Source organism: Pseudorasbora parva, chromosome 16 (assembly GCF_024679245.1).
Source record: "Pseudorasbora parva isolate DD20220531a chromosome 16, ASM2467924v1, whole genome shotgun sequence".
Taxonomy (NCBI): domain Eukaryota; kingdom Metazoa; phylum Chordata; class Actinopteri; order Cypriniformes; family Gobionidae; genus Pseudorasbora; species Pseudorasbora parva.
The window spans coordinates 19,393,805-19,407,631 of NC_090187.1; the positions used below are offsets into that span (position 1 = coordinate 19,393,805).

The following is a 13,827-nucleotide window of genomic DNA, read 5'->3' on the forward strand; positions in this document are numbered from 1 at the left end:
GAGCAATAAGAGACAATAAGACGGGTATCTTAAAATTAACATCTAATTTGTTTTCTTTTTTAGAAAAATTAAGTTTTATTGCTGAAATTGCATACATTAATAAATGTGAAACTAAACAATTTGAATGCATACAATTGCCATATTATATTAAATAAAAATCTATTTCAAATTACTTTAAAAAGGTAAACATAGTTCAATCTAAAACTAAACCTACAACCAATAAATCTAAATAGTAGTAATATAAATAACAATAATGCCAATATAAATAATATTAATATTCTATAAATTCTATATAATATAAATATTCTAATATTCTATACATATTCTATAAATAATATAAATAACTAAAAATTGTTGTGCAACTTAACTTTCATGTTTCAGCTTCAGCTCAGGCATGACATAAGCATTTACTGTCTTATTTACTCCTTTACTGAAGCAAAACATATTGGACAGGTTAACTTGGAACAAGAGATGAGCGGATCAGCTATCGTCACCGAATCAGCTGTTAGAAGCAAACCATCCACCCGCAACCGGTAGTCACAACTTCAAATCCTCCGTGTTAAGCGCGATGCTATCGTCACATATTAGCTACACTGAAGTAGGTTGCTAAAAAAACAAAAAAAACTTATTTGGCAAAATTACATTTACATAAACCAGGGTCGACAACCTATACATCACACGGAGGAATAACCGCTAGAACGTGATCAAACGCGAGATATGTTTAATTCAGTTAAAGTACATCACACATGCTGATCTTTTGAGCTAATCATTCATAATTGTAACACAGTTTGTTTTAAGTTAGTAGCTATAAATATGATTAAAGTGTGATATTTAAATTACACAACTCAATGAAAGCACGCAGCTCTGAGCTCTGAAAGCACGAGCGCTGCTCATCACACACACACACACATACAGCTTGTTCTGATGTTGTTGCGCCTAGAATTGAGAACATCTAATGGTGCATTTCGAAGATATTATCAAGTAGGATATATAAAGTCTCATTAAAGATTTCACACACATCACAATGACGGTGATCCATGTGCAAAGCTGCAAACTCCATCGAGTTCATGTGTTTGGAGTCGCTCGTATCTCCTCAGCTGACGCGTGAACTGCCGCAAATGAAACTTAAATGTTCAACGTCGCATCCTGAAGCTCAACACACAGTTTTCTTTATTTAAAAACAGCGATATTAAATGATATTACCAGTGCTGATGCCCGCCCGCGCTCTCTCTCTCTCTCTCTCTCTCTCTCTCTCTCTCTCTCTCTCTCTCTCTCTCTCTCTCTCTCGCATTGCGGTCTTTGATCTCGACATGAGCTGAAAACGAAAGGTAAAGAACGACACGCATTCATTGCGTTTTAGCGTGATATGAGAGTTCCGCGTCTTTATTAAAATCAACATATTAACGATTTCTCTCATCCACCTGCAATTTTTGGGATGTTTATACGCACCTGAACCGCAGATATAACCGCAATCCGCTCATACTCCGAGTCCTTACACAAAAAATGTCTTTCTGCAATATCTGTGTGTAGTTAAATGGACTAAGCGAAGCATCGAGGCAAATGATTTTGCCTCGAGGATTTTTTTGATTCGATTAACTCGAGTTACTCGATGAATCGTTTCAGCCCTAATCTGAAGTAGCAGCACTGACAGAGTGTGAATAAGAAGATGAACACACTGGCCATGGCACATCCACGGAACATCCAGTCCCACCATGTGTACGCATACTGTGCTGAACGCGTCGAAGAACTATACAGGATCTCGGCAGTCTTTTTCGCCAGATTTGCCTCCACTTGTGCTTGGTTGAGATGGTATTCAGTCTGCAGGATCATTTCTTGTACTAAGTCCATTGTGTTGACCAAATCTTGTGTGCTTTGTTCATAAAAAGTGTCCTCCCACCACGGGGAAACATCCGCGTCCATTGGTACCCTTCCCAGGATGTTGATCTGACCCATTGAAAAGTCCTCTTTCACTTCTAAACAGAAAGTGTGGTTAGCAGGGCAGGTCAGACCTCAGTAGGTGAAGGAATTCATCTCACTGACGATGCACCACTGTGTGTGAGACACTTGAACAGCATCAGAATGTCCATGTAATGACTGGACGTTAACAAGCCTAGAGTCATTGGCAGAAAAAGGCTGTAAAGTGTTGCAGGTGCAAATAACGTAACTTGATGTTTCATGACAACAACTGCGAGTGGTAAACAAGGTTTCAATGCCCCTTAAAGTCATATACCCCGTAAGATAGTCCCATTTTATGATCTGATCCTTCACTACAACGCCAATAGAGCGTATGGTAGTGGAATTTAAGTAAACTTGATCTGGGTGAATTAAAGGGAAAGTGGCAAAGAACCCAATACAGCCAGTACATTCATTTCCAGTATACATCATTAACGTTGATAATAATTCAGAGTATTTAATATTTTTCATTTTCTCTGATGCAAGCCATCTATGCAGATCTAAGATTTCCATAAGATCATTTAGAACATGTCTAGGTGTTTTATAGAGACGAAGATCTAAAATCTCTTGTCTCGCTGCAGTAAACAAATCCTGTGCATACAACCTACAGGCTAAGTCATGCTCGATGGTACGGGTCTGATTAAAAATTGTCTGGCTGGTCGTCAGAAGCGCCTGCGCCTCAGATCTGACCGCTTTAATAATATTTTCATTACTATTAGTGATGTGTTGAAAACCAGTGGCCACCTGATTTGCCAACCATGTTGAAAATTGAGATTGACCTGTTATTTTGTAATTGTTGGATATAGAATTTACTGAACCAAAAAGGCCTGCTATATTTCCAAAAAGGTCTCGTTTAGTGCGAACAGGTGGAATTTGGACTGCAAGTCTATTTTTGTAATCAGAAACTAAATCATCGATGCGTGACTGTAGCCATGTGTATGTTTTGTCATTAATATCACAGTGCTTTTCATAGGCAGACAAAATATTAGAGATGTTATACGTCACATGTGTTATCACAAGATTGACATCATGAAGCAAAGTCTTATTCACATTTCCTTTGATCAGACCACCTGGAGGAGTGGGATGTAATTTTGGACACTGTGTGGGTTTCCTGTATCCACAGGTAGTCAAATTAAAGCAATGGTGTAAAGTCCATGAGCAATTGTGAGGGCTAGTAAAATTGTCCAGATTTGCCTCACATTTTCCCACACAGTATGTTCCTTCTTTCCGACTAGTCCAAACAAATGTTTTTACAATACTGCTCGGTGTCCGTTTTGTCAGATTGAACAGAAGTTCCGTAAACTTCAAATGTGTGTCGTTATGTGATGTTGTGTGAGTGCACCTATATGTTGCTGGTTCCAGATCCGTACTTGAATAACATTTTTTAGGATCTGTGCCATAATTATTCTTCTCATAAAATGTGTGCAGTTTACCAATTTCTGAATCTGGGAAAACTTTAAGTTGCTCCCAGGCCGTAATGTTGTGGTAAAATCGGGGTGCATGTGTGTAACCAGTGAGGTTTTGGTATGGGAGATGGGTAGAACCTGTGCTACAGCAGATTTTTGTGAAGCAATTTGGTTCCGGTGCTAATCCGGGGGGCCATGTGACTATTTCTTTGTATGTGATTGAAGTATAAGATGTGAATGGCCCCTTGTTATATTTCCATACCCATCTCTCGCATCCTAGGGTGTGTGTGAGTGTGATGCGTTGTCCCAGTTCGATGCAGGTTGGTCCGGATACCAACCTGGCGTCCGGACTCCATGGAATTGCAGTGATTGTCCTGCGAAGGAAGAAGATCATAATTAATTCACTGGACCTTTGAATGGTTTACACTGGGACATGTGGTACCATCTTAATTTTCCTCTGATGGTCACGGCCACGCAGCTGTTGCAAACAGCTTTAATTTCATAGGGCCCGTGCCATCTAGGGGAAAATGCGTTTTGTTTCACAAAGACGCGTACCATCACCACATCCCCTTCTGAAAATTTTCTTTCAGTGATTGGGTTAAATTGTGCATCATTTGACAGGTCTGACTGTTTTTGTTTCAGTGCAGCCTGTGCGTGCAACACCTTCAATCTTTCTTGCAATTTCACCAACACAGTTTGCTGAGTCGCAAGCATGAGGGGCCCCAGATCTGCTGGGGAAATTTCTGGATCAATGGGTAACTTCATCACCCTTCCAGTCATAAGCTCATATGGGCTAATGCCTGTCGCTTTTGATGGGGTTGCTCGCAGCACAGTCAGAACTGTGGGTAAGACATCAATCCACCTGTTTTGGTGTTGTGCTATCTGCTTTGCAATATTTTCTTTTATGGTGCGGTTAACACGTTCAACATTTCCCGAACTTTGTGGCCTGTAAGACACGTAAAGTCTTTGCTTGATGTTTAGCATTTTGCACATGTTTTTCATCACTTGTCCAGTAAAATGAGTCCCCTGATCAGATTCAATTTGAATTGGTGCTCCCCAAAGAGGGATGATTTGGTTCGCTATCACACGTGCCACAGTATTTGCCGTGTTATTGCGAGTGGGAATTGCTTCAACCCATTTCGAGAATTTATCAATTATAACAAGGCAATACTGATACCCCCCTTTGGTACTGGGTAGCGGACCAATGAAATCCAATTGTAAGGATTCCCAGGGCCCTTTCTGTGGTTCTGGCCTACGTAGGTTTGTTCGGCCTGGTTTTCCCTGGTTAATGGTAGCACACACCATGCAGGTGTTGCACCACCTTTCAATGTCCGCCATCATTCCCTGCCACCAAAACTGAGTTTGTATCAACTGTGCTGTTTTTGTTGCTGATACATGCGCATAATCATGATATAATTTGATTATTGGTTTTTGGAGGGCTTCCGGAACGACAAATTTCCCATCTCGGAGTACTATGCCTTCAATTACGTTCACCATCTGATCATGTTTCAAGTGTGGCACAAGTTCTCCCTCAGAGACCCACAGCTCTTGTTGATACTGTTTGAGGTCAATGGGTGTGACTTGGGCAGCACTTGCTACAGAAGCAGAGGATGTCTCTTTTTGCCACTGGTCGCCTTTGACTGCGGCCAGCTTAGCCAGTTGGTCAACAACATTATTGTTTTCCTCGTGCACATCTGGATTTTTGCTTATGTGTGCGCGTACTTTCACAATGGACATGGGGTTTTTCCGCGCTTGGACTGCTTTCCATATTGACGTTATGGTGTTGAAATGTTTTATAGGCGTTCCAGCAGAAGTGAGGAATTTTCTCAATTGCCATTGAGCCATAAAATCTGTTACAACCCCAAACGCATACCGACTATCTGTATACACGCAAAGTGGTTCAGGGTGTGCCTTAATTGCTTCTAGCAATGCAATGAGCTCGGCTTCCTGTGCGGATACGTTAGACGGTAATTTAAACAACAATTGTTGTCCAGCATCTGTGTCTGGAAGATTGGGGGCCCACACTGCACATCCAGCATAAAAATGACCATTCTGACAGAATCGTGAACCATCTATGTATACAGGTGCTTGGCCTGGTAATGGTTGGTCATGAACAAGGCTTTGTGCCTCTTTTACAGGCTGGCATGTGTGTGGATTTCCCTCAACATCCCCGAGCAGATGTGGCAAAATTTGTGTGTTTTTTATGGTAATGTCACGCGCTTGAATGTCGGCTAGCCATCTCGCTAATCTTTGGGAAGAAACTCCCTTGATTCGGCCCTGTACCAACATTCGTACAGGCGTGTGCATTGTGTGTACAACAACAGGTTGAAAACCGACAATGGGCTCTGTTGTTTTTAGCATCCAATGCACCGCTAGCACGTGCTGCGTACATGGGTCGAATCCTTGCTCGACCAGAGATTTTTTCCGACTGTAATACTCGATTGGACGCAGTTTTCCCCCATATTCCTGAGCTAAGACTCCACTTAGTGTTATTTCATGCGTGTCTACTTGAATGTGGAAAACTTTGGATACATTGGGCAATCCAAGGGCAGGCGCGGCGCACAAACGCTGTTTTAAATCACTAAATGCTTGTTCATGCTCGTCAGTCCATTCAAGGACATCATTTGGTTTTGTTTTTCCTTTTAGAAGCGAGTACAACGGCGCAGCGGTGTTTGCATAATCAGGGATGAAGTCTCGTAAATAGTTTGCTGTTCCCAATACTTTTTGTAACGAGTTTAAAGTATGTGGTCGAGGCAGTTCGGCGATGCATTTCTTTCTATCGTCTGTTAAGGCTCTGTGGCTTTTCGTCAGAGTGTACCCTAAATAGTGTACCTCTTTTAGTGCAATTTGGGCTTTTTCTTTGTTCATTTTAAAGCCTGCGTCACCTAACCTTTGTAACACCTCGTCAACCAGCTGCAAATGGTTCTCAATTTGTTTTCCTGTAGCTATCAAAATGTCATCCACATAGTGAATGACCTGGCCAGTCCCTAGTAAGGGACCGAGGACATCTGCCACAGCTCTGTGGAAAATGGCTGGGCTGTTGTGTAGGCCTTGTGGCATCCGCTCCCAGGTATACTGCATTTGATTTACAGTAAATGAAAATTTCCATTGGTCTTCTCGTTTAACTTTAAGAGACCAAAAACCATTTTTGATGTCAAGCACTGTGAACCATGAAGCATCGGTTGAAACTTGTGATAAGATGGTAGCTGGATTTGCCACTATTGGTGTCGCTTTAGGTAGAACTTTGTTAAGACGCTGATAATCTATGCACAGACGCCATTTTCCATTAGGTTTTGGCACTGGCAAGCACGGTGAATTCGTAGTGGAACTGCATTGTCGAACTATTCCTCTTGCCTCAAGCTATCTCATGAACAGCGACCTCTGCCTCTGGCTTGATGCGGTACTGCTTTTGCGGGGGAGGGGGCTCTCCCTCGATGCATACCTCAAAGTCAACAAGGCCGCAATCGTGCTCATGATTAGCCCAAACATTGCTGTGTTTGCTGATGAGAAGTTGAATTGGATCTGTACTGGACATGGACATAATGTTTGCATTGCCTTTAGGCAAACTTCCCTTTGTAGTTTTATATGTTTGTAGTTCAATTTGTTTTTCAAAAACAATGAATCACAAATCCATGCTTTCTCATAATGTCCATTCCCAGCACAGTTCCTTCACTATTGTCTGGTAAATACCAGAATTGTTCTGTTAGCACTACCACGCCCAAATCAAGTTTAACTGGTTGTGTTTGCGTTGCGGTCATCAAAGTATCGCCTATGCCTTTAATTTGAATAGTTCTCGTGTTTAGGGGTAACGGAAGGTTTGTACAAGAGCATGCGGCTCCAGAATCAATGAGAATGTTAACTAACCGGCCTCCGAGATTAGCTCTTATTTTGATTCGGTTACCGCTTGTGACAACGCTTCCCATAGCAACGGAGGCCACGCACCCCTATTGGGGCCTTTTATGTTTTTCTATCAGGGCAGCGAGCTCTGTTTGGAATGCGTCATCTTGGGTCAATTTTCTTTCTTCAGATTGCTTTGCGCTGTTTTCTGAAGTGTTATTCTTTGCAATCAAATCCCCTAAACGCCTGAGTATTCCATTGTCGTCCTTAGAAGGCGTTTCCTGATTTAGTTTGCGTTTTAATTGAAAACAAGTTTTGATAGTATGGTTGTTTTTCTTACAAAACTGGCATCGAGGTTGAAATTTAGGGTCAGGATTTTTAGCACCTCTTCCTTCGGTTAACCATTGTGTTGTTGCCACAAAACGGTTTTGTTTTGTTTTAGTCTAGCCTCTATTTTGGAAGCCCAATCCACCAATGACCGGTAGGTATTCTCTGGCGGATCGGCTCCGTGAACTAATGCCTGCTGTATATGGGGACCGGCGTTATTTTTCAGGAGTTGTAATAAAACTTCCTGATCGCGTTGTGCATCCTCTAAACCTGAATGCTCTTTGTATGTCACCCATAAACGTTCAGCATAAATTTCAAATGGTTCTTTGTTAGTCTGTTTAATCTCTAAAATCCTATTCCACTCAGCGTGTGTTGGTCCCCTTAACTCTAATAAAGTTTCCTTTAATCTTTCATACACGTCGTCGTCATCCTCATCTTCCTGTTTGATTATGATTTCTCCATTTCTTAATTCACTGGGAATTTTTGGTTTTAGCTCGTCTGGAATGGTAAGAAGGGCTACTTGCCAAACATCTCTGACCTCTAATTTGTACACCGATGCCTGTAACATTAAGTTGTCCCAGTAGGGTTGGAAAGGACCTTTTCGTGGCATCATTCCCACAACTTCTTTGTGTTTAGTGCATTCTTCGCAAGTTAAAGGGCGGCTAATGGTAGTGACTTCATCATCTGCATTCGTCATTGTTTTAAGCACAGCAATTTTCACCGGTTTTCGGAGAACCGAGCCTGATTTAACTCGAGTTATTATGGGACTGCGTTGTTTTCGCTCATCGGGTAATTTTTGCTCTTTCGCGGGTCCTGGAGAAAGCTCACGCTCTCTCAGGTCCAGATGGCCTTGCAAACTGCTCGACACAAGTGCAACATCATCTTCGTCACTATCGCTATTTTGCCCGTTAGCGTTGCCCGTTTTACGGCTTATCGCCGCCACTACCGCAGATACAGGAAATCCTGCTGATTCGCAGCAATTCTCAAGCGCGGATGTGTAATCTTTATCTAATTTAAGCTTCTTTTCAAGCTTTTTCATTTGTGATTTGATCGCGCTGCCCTGTCTTGCCCATGTTTGTTTATCATACACAAATGCTTCGACCTGCGCTCTTAGCTTTTTTAACTCGTCCGATCGTTGCATTTCTAGCTCTTTTATATTGGCTATTACACGTTCGTTTTCTGCAATAGTTGCCAAATCATTTCGACGCAGCAGATAAACGATCGCGACCAGAATTTTCTTAAAAGGAGCCTTTTTTTCCAATTTACGGCCCTCAGTCTGGTACCAAGCTAGAATTTTCTCATTGTTCCACTCAAAATCTACACCTTTGTTGCGCAAGCTAAGGAGGAGATCTTTAATGTTCACTCCAAGCGTTTCCATTATCTCCTTATCTACACTCAAACTGCCGCTTCCCTGATAAGCCATGTTGTTTTCTAATAACCTTAAACACCACCGGATTTCTACGGTCTCCGGTCTATTGTGGGTATACCGACCCGTTCAACAAATGTGTCTATATTGGGTGCGTCTAGGCTTTCCCTCAACACTTTCTAAAAGGTAAACAAAAATGGACTTACCAGGACATTTGTAGACAGAAAAGTAGAACTTCAAACCTCATGCTCACTCGGGTGGATCTGAATTGTCGCGCCAAAAGACGTCACTCGCCTGAGACTGGGAGATCACGTCGGGGTCACCACTTTGTAAACTCCACCTGTTTGGCCCAACGAAGGAATCCAACAGCTGGTCGAAGGAATACTGCATGTTCGTCTTTTCGGGCGCTTCTATAAAGGACACTGTAATTTATTAAAGTGTGAAGATCCAATTTTAAATCTGACTCCATGTTTTAATTTAATCTGACTCTAATTGTATGTAGTTTCCTTGAGTTTGTTACATTTATAAATTACGGCTGATCGTATGATTAGTTGTGATTTAATTTAGATCTTTGATCTCTCTGAGTATCTCTACTTCTCACTATCTTCGTTCATCAAAGGACCCGATATCTCTTAGAGATATGTTTCGCGAATTACATTCTCAAACACAGACGAGCCGGTTCTGATATTAGTCAGAGGATTGCAGAGTGAATATTTTACCTTTAAGTGGTTGCGTCTGCTTACTCATCTTAAAGCGTAATGGGAATAATAATCACAGGAACTGCAACTTGCTAATACAGTGATAGTCAGAAATCAGATTATCCCTAATGCTGTGCTCCATGCTCCAGTCATTGAGTCCTGCTGTTTGATCTACGCCGAGACAACGTTTGCGGAAATACCAGACTCCGTTTGATCGTACTAAAAGAAGCGGCCTTAGAATAATACAAGATTAATCAAAGTTAATGTTTATTTAGCCAGGCAAAATCATCAAAATATAGTCAAATTAAAAAACAATGATACATAACTGATCAGCATACAATGTTACTCAAATATAAAATAGTATAAACATAGTTTCAAAGAGTCATCATTTTACCTGGCTTCTAGAAACACACGGGAACAGTGTGGGAAGTTCTGGATACAGATGCTTCCTTGAGCGGTTTGCTCCTTTCCCTTAAATACTCCCTCAGATCAAAGAACAATAAACATTTAGCACCCAAATATTTATGCAGATCTTGGTTCTTTTCTCAGACCCAAATGGTCCCACCTATCCTTGAGGCCTGACAGCAAATGTTTATCAAAAGATCTTTATGAGCATCTCCTACACCAGAGGAACAAACCCAGTTGTCCTTCTTTTACGACCTGTTTTACTAGAGCTGGAATGTCACCAGTTCCCCTGATGTGAGAATGAAACCTGTTTAACTAATCACACCAAAAGTATTTGTATTGACCATACAGAAACAGCTTGTGGCAGTATCTGTGATATTTGCATGTGACCCAGAGGGTGAGAGGGTCATGTCTCGGCAGGGGTGAGGAAATAGGATTGGGCCAGGTGCAGTCTTGTTTACTCTTGCATTCAGATAGTGAAGTTTTATTGTCTTTATTGCAGCTTTAATCCCTTTAGTTTGTTCTCAGGTGAAATCCATTATTGGAAACTTATTGGAAAAATAATGGCGAACCGTTTAAAAAGTCATATTTGCACCATAATACACCCAGACCAGACAGGCTTCATGCCTGGTAGATGCATGTTTTTTAATTTGCGCCGCCTCTTTAACGTTGTATATGCCAAACACTGCACAGACACAGCTGTTATTTTCCTTGATGCACAACGTGCCTTTGACCAAGTTGAATGGTCATATATGAGGTCTGTCATAGATGCATTTGGCTTTGGGCCTGTCTTTAGGCGCTGGATCGATACTATATATGCCCATCCTGTTGCATCTGTAATCACTAACCAAAATGTGTCCTTACCTTTTAAAATATGCAGAGGAACAAGGCAGGGATGCCCACTTTCGCCTTTTTTGTTCGCACTTATTATCGAACCTTTAGCTGTAAGTATTAGGGAACACCCAGAGATTTTTCCTATAAACATTAAAGGTATCCCCCATCATCTTTCACTATATGCGGATGACATTTTACTCTACATCTCTAACCCTCAAAAGTCTGTCCCTTCAGTTTTGTCCTTGATTAAAACATATGGAACATTCTCAGGCTTTACAATTAACTGGGAAAAGAGTGAATTACTGCCCATTACAACAAAAACTGACCCACAATTTCTGAAATCCATACCTTTTAAAAAAACATATAATTCCTTTGTATATCTTGGAGTTACAATTACTAAAGAACCCAAAGATCTGCTTAAGATAAACTGGCAACAAATGTTAGATCAGTTAAAGAAAAATATTGAATTCTGGAAGACACTGCCCATGTCAATGGCAGGGAAGATTAACTCAGTCAAGATGGTGGTACTGCCACAATTCTTATATATTTTTCGAGCACTCCCTTGTTTTATCCCACAACGTTTTTTTTAAACAATTAGATGCGATAATTGTGCCTTATTTGTGGGATTATAAAAATGTGAGAATATCTAAAAAGCATTTATGTAAAACTAAAAGGGAAGGAGGTTTTGGCCTGCCACAATTTAAATATTACTACTGGGCAGCTAACTTAAATATTTTAACATGGTGGAAAAAACAACCCCTTGACACAGATAGTGATCCATCCTGGCTTAGAATGGAACAAGCATTTTGTAATAAGACATCTCTTATTGCTCTTCTTAATAGCCCTACTAAAATTGGCCCGGCCTTATATGATAACCACTTTATTATAAATAATGCACTTAAAATTTGGAAACAGATCAAAACCTATTTAAAGGCTCCCAACATGTATCTAGACAGTCCTATATGTAAGAACCACGCTTTTTCTCCTGGCTTGCTGGACTCTGGTTTTACACAATGGGAGAAGAATGGCATACAAAGCATTAAAGATTTGTATGTAGATGGGACATTTGCCTCATTTGAGCAACTAAAGAAGGTATTCAATATCGAAAGCTACAATTTTTTTAGATATTTACAAGTTAGAGATTTTGTTAAAAAACAGATGTCGAATTCTAACGTGATGATTCGACATGATACGCTTGAAGAAATTAATAAGTTCAATCCTTTACATCGGGGAGCAGTGTCATATTTCTACAATATTCTATTAAGACAAGATGCTGTAGATACAACTACGGTTAAACAGGCCTGGGAGACAGAATTGGGTCTAGAGATTGATCCAGAGAGTTGGAAAGAAGGCCTTGAGAACATGCACATGTGTTCAGTTAATATAAGGCATAATTTAATTCAGTTTAAAACCTTGCACAGAATATATTTATCCAAAGTGAAATTACACAAAATTTTCCCAGAAGTTTCTCCACTCTGCAATAGATGTAAAGTAGCAGAGGGATCTCTAAGTCACACACTACGGTTGTGCCCTAAGTTACAGGAATATTGGGAAAATGTATTTGATTGTTTTTCTAAAGCATTTAAAAAGAATCTTGAACCATGTCCACTTTCAGCTATTCTTGGAATATCTAGTAATCTAGGGATGTTTGATATACACGAGAGACAAGCTATATTATTTGGTATGATAATTGCCAAGCGGTTGATTTTACGAATGTGGAAAACTGATTTTGTGCCTAAATCTAAAATATGGGGTAAGGATCTTGTAAACATGCTTGCATTGGAGAGATTGAGATACATCAATAATGACAAATCTGAGGTATTTGATCAAACCTGGGGACAGGTCCTAGAACATCTTGCGGTGATTGATGTAGTAGATTCAGCCAAGGACCCCTGTTAAAGCCGTAATGGAGTGTAATCTGTTTTTCATTGATGATGTATTTAATGCTGTGCCTAAAGTTTTACTAGACAGCTGACAATAGTCAGGATAATGCACTTTCATTCTCTTTTTGTAGTGTACACAATCATTATTACCATTGCCATTCTTATGACTCTACAACATGAACAAATTTGTATCCTGTTTAAGCATTACCTGACCAGTCATAGGATAACTTGTCTCTGTATGCATTTGTCCCTCAAAGGTTTTGTTGTTTTGTTATAGGTTTATTTATTTTATTTTAATTTTTTCCTTTTTATTGTCACTGTTCTGTTTGTTCTGTAGAAGTAAAACACTAAAATAAATGTGAAAAAAAGATAACGTAACTCTTCTATAGCCACACTTAACTTACTCACATGTATTTTATGCATTTAACACACTTTATTCCTTTATCATTCACCATATTCATGTAGTAGTTGTGTTAATTGTTCTGTTTATTTTTTGTTAATAAAATCTATTTTATTACAATTGTGTCTTCCTTGTGCTGATAAAACAGAAAAGGCTCTACAAGTTAGAAATCTCACCAATCTTTCAGATAAATCAGCTGAACAACTCTCCCCCCTTTACATTCATTATAAATGACTGGGCAGCCTCCTGTTCTGAGTGTTCTCATTCAGCCAAGGTAAAAGACCTTGACTAGTGTCCCAAACTAAGAGGGGGGAAGGTGGTCATCTGATGTACTCATAACCACACCTTAAGTGACGTGTGATCCAAAAATCACAATGTCAGCGGTGATGTGAGTACCAATCACTATCTTACTTAGTGTCCTTGGGTGGACAAAAGTAAAAATCACTACATAATTGGCGTCCCTGGGTGGGCTAACTTAGAATGAAATGAGCCTTCTGTTTTGTTAACACAAGTTAATACACTGAAAGATAAAAAAGGAAGTAACTTTAGCAGGAAACTAAGTCTTTCACCAAGTCAGAAACAAATTGCATCGCAACGAGTGGTTATCTCTAAGATGTTTGGTGTCTGTTTGTTCAGTATATTGCCAATTGTATTCTGATGGTGGTTTGGAAAGTGGGAAATGCATTGATAAACTTTAAAGACACCTTTCGGAAAAGGC

The 13,827-nt window shown here is 40.2% G+C and overlaps 1 pseudogene; it reads right to left on the reverse strand.

Moving 5' to 3' along the window:
• Positions 1-362: 362 nt before the first annotated feature.
• Positions 363-12,973, reverse strand: LOC137043623 (uncharacterized; annotated as a pseudogene).
• Positions 12,974-13,827: the final 854 nt, after the last annotated feature.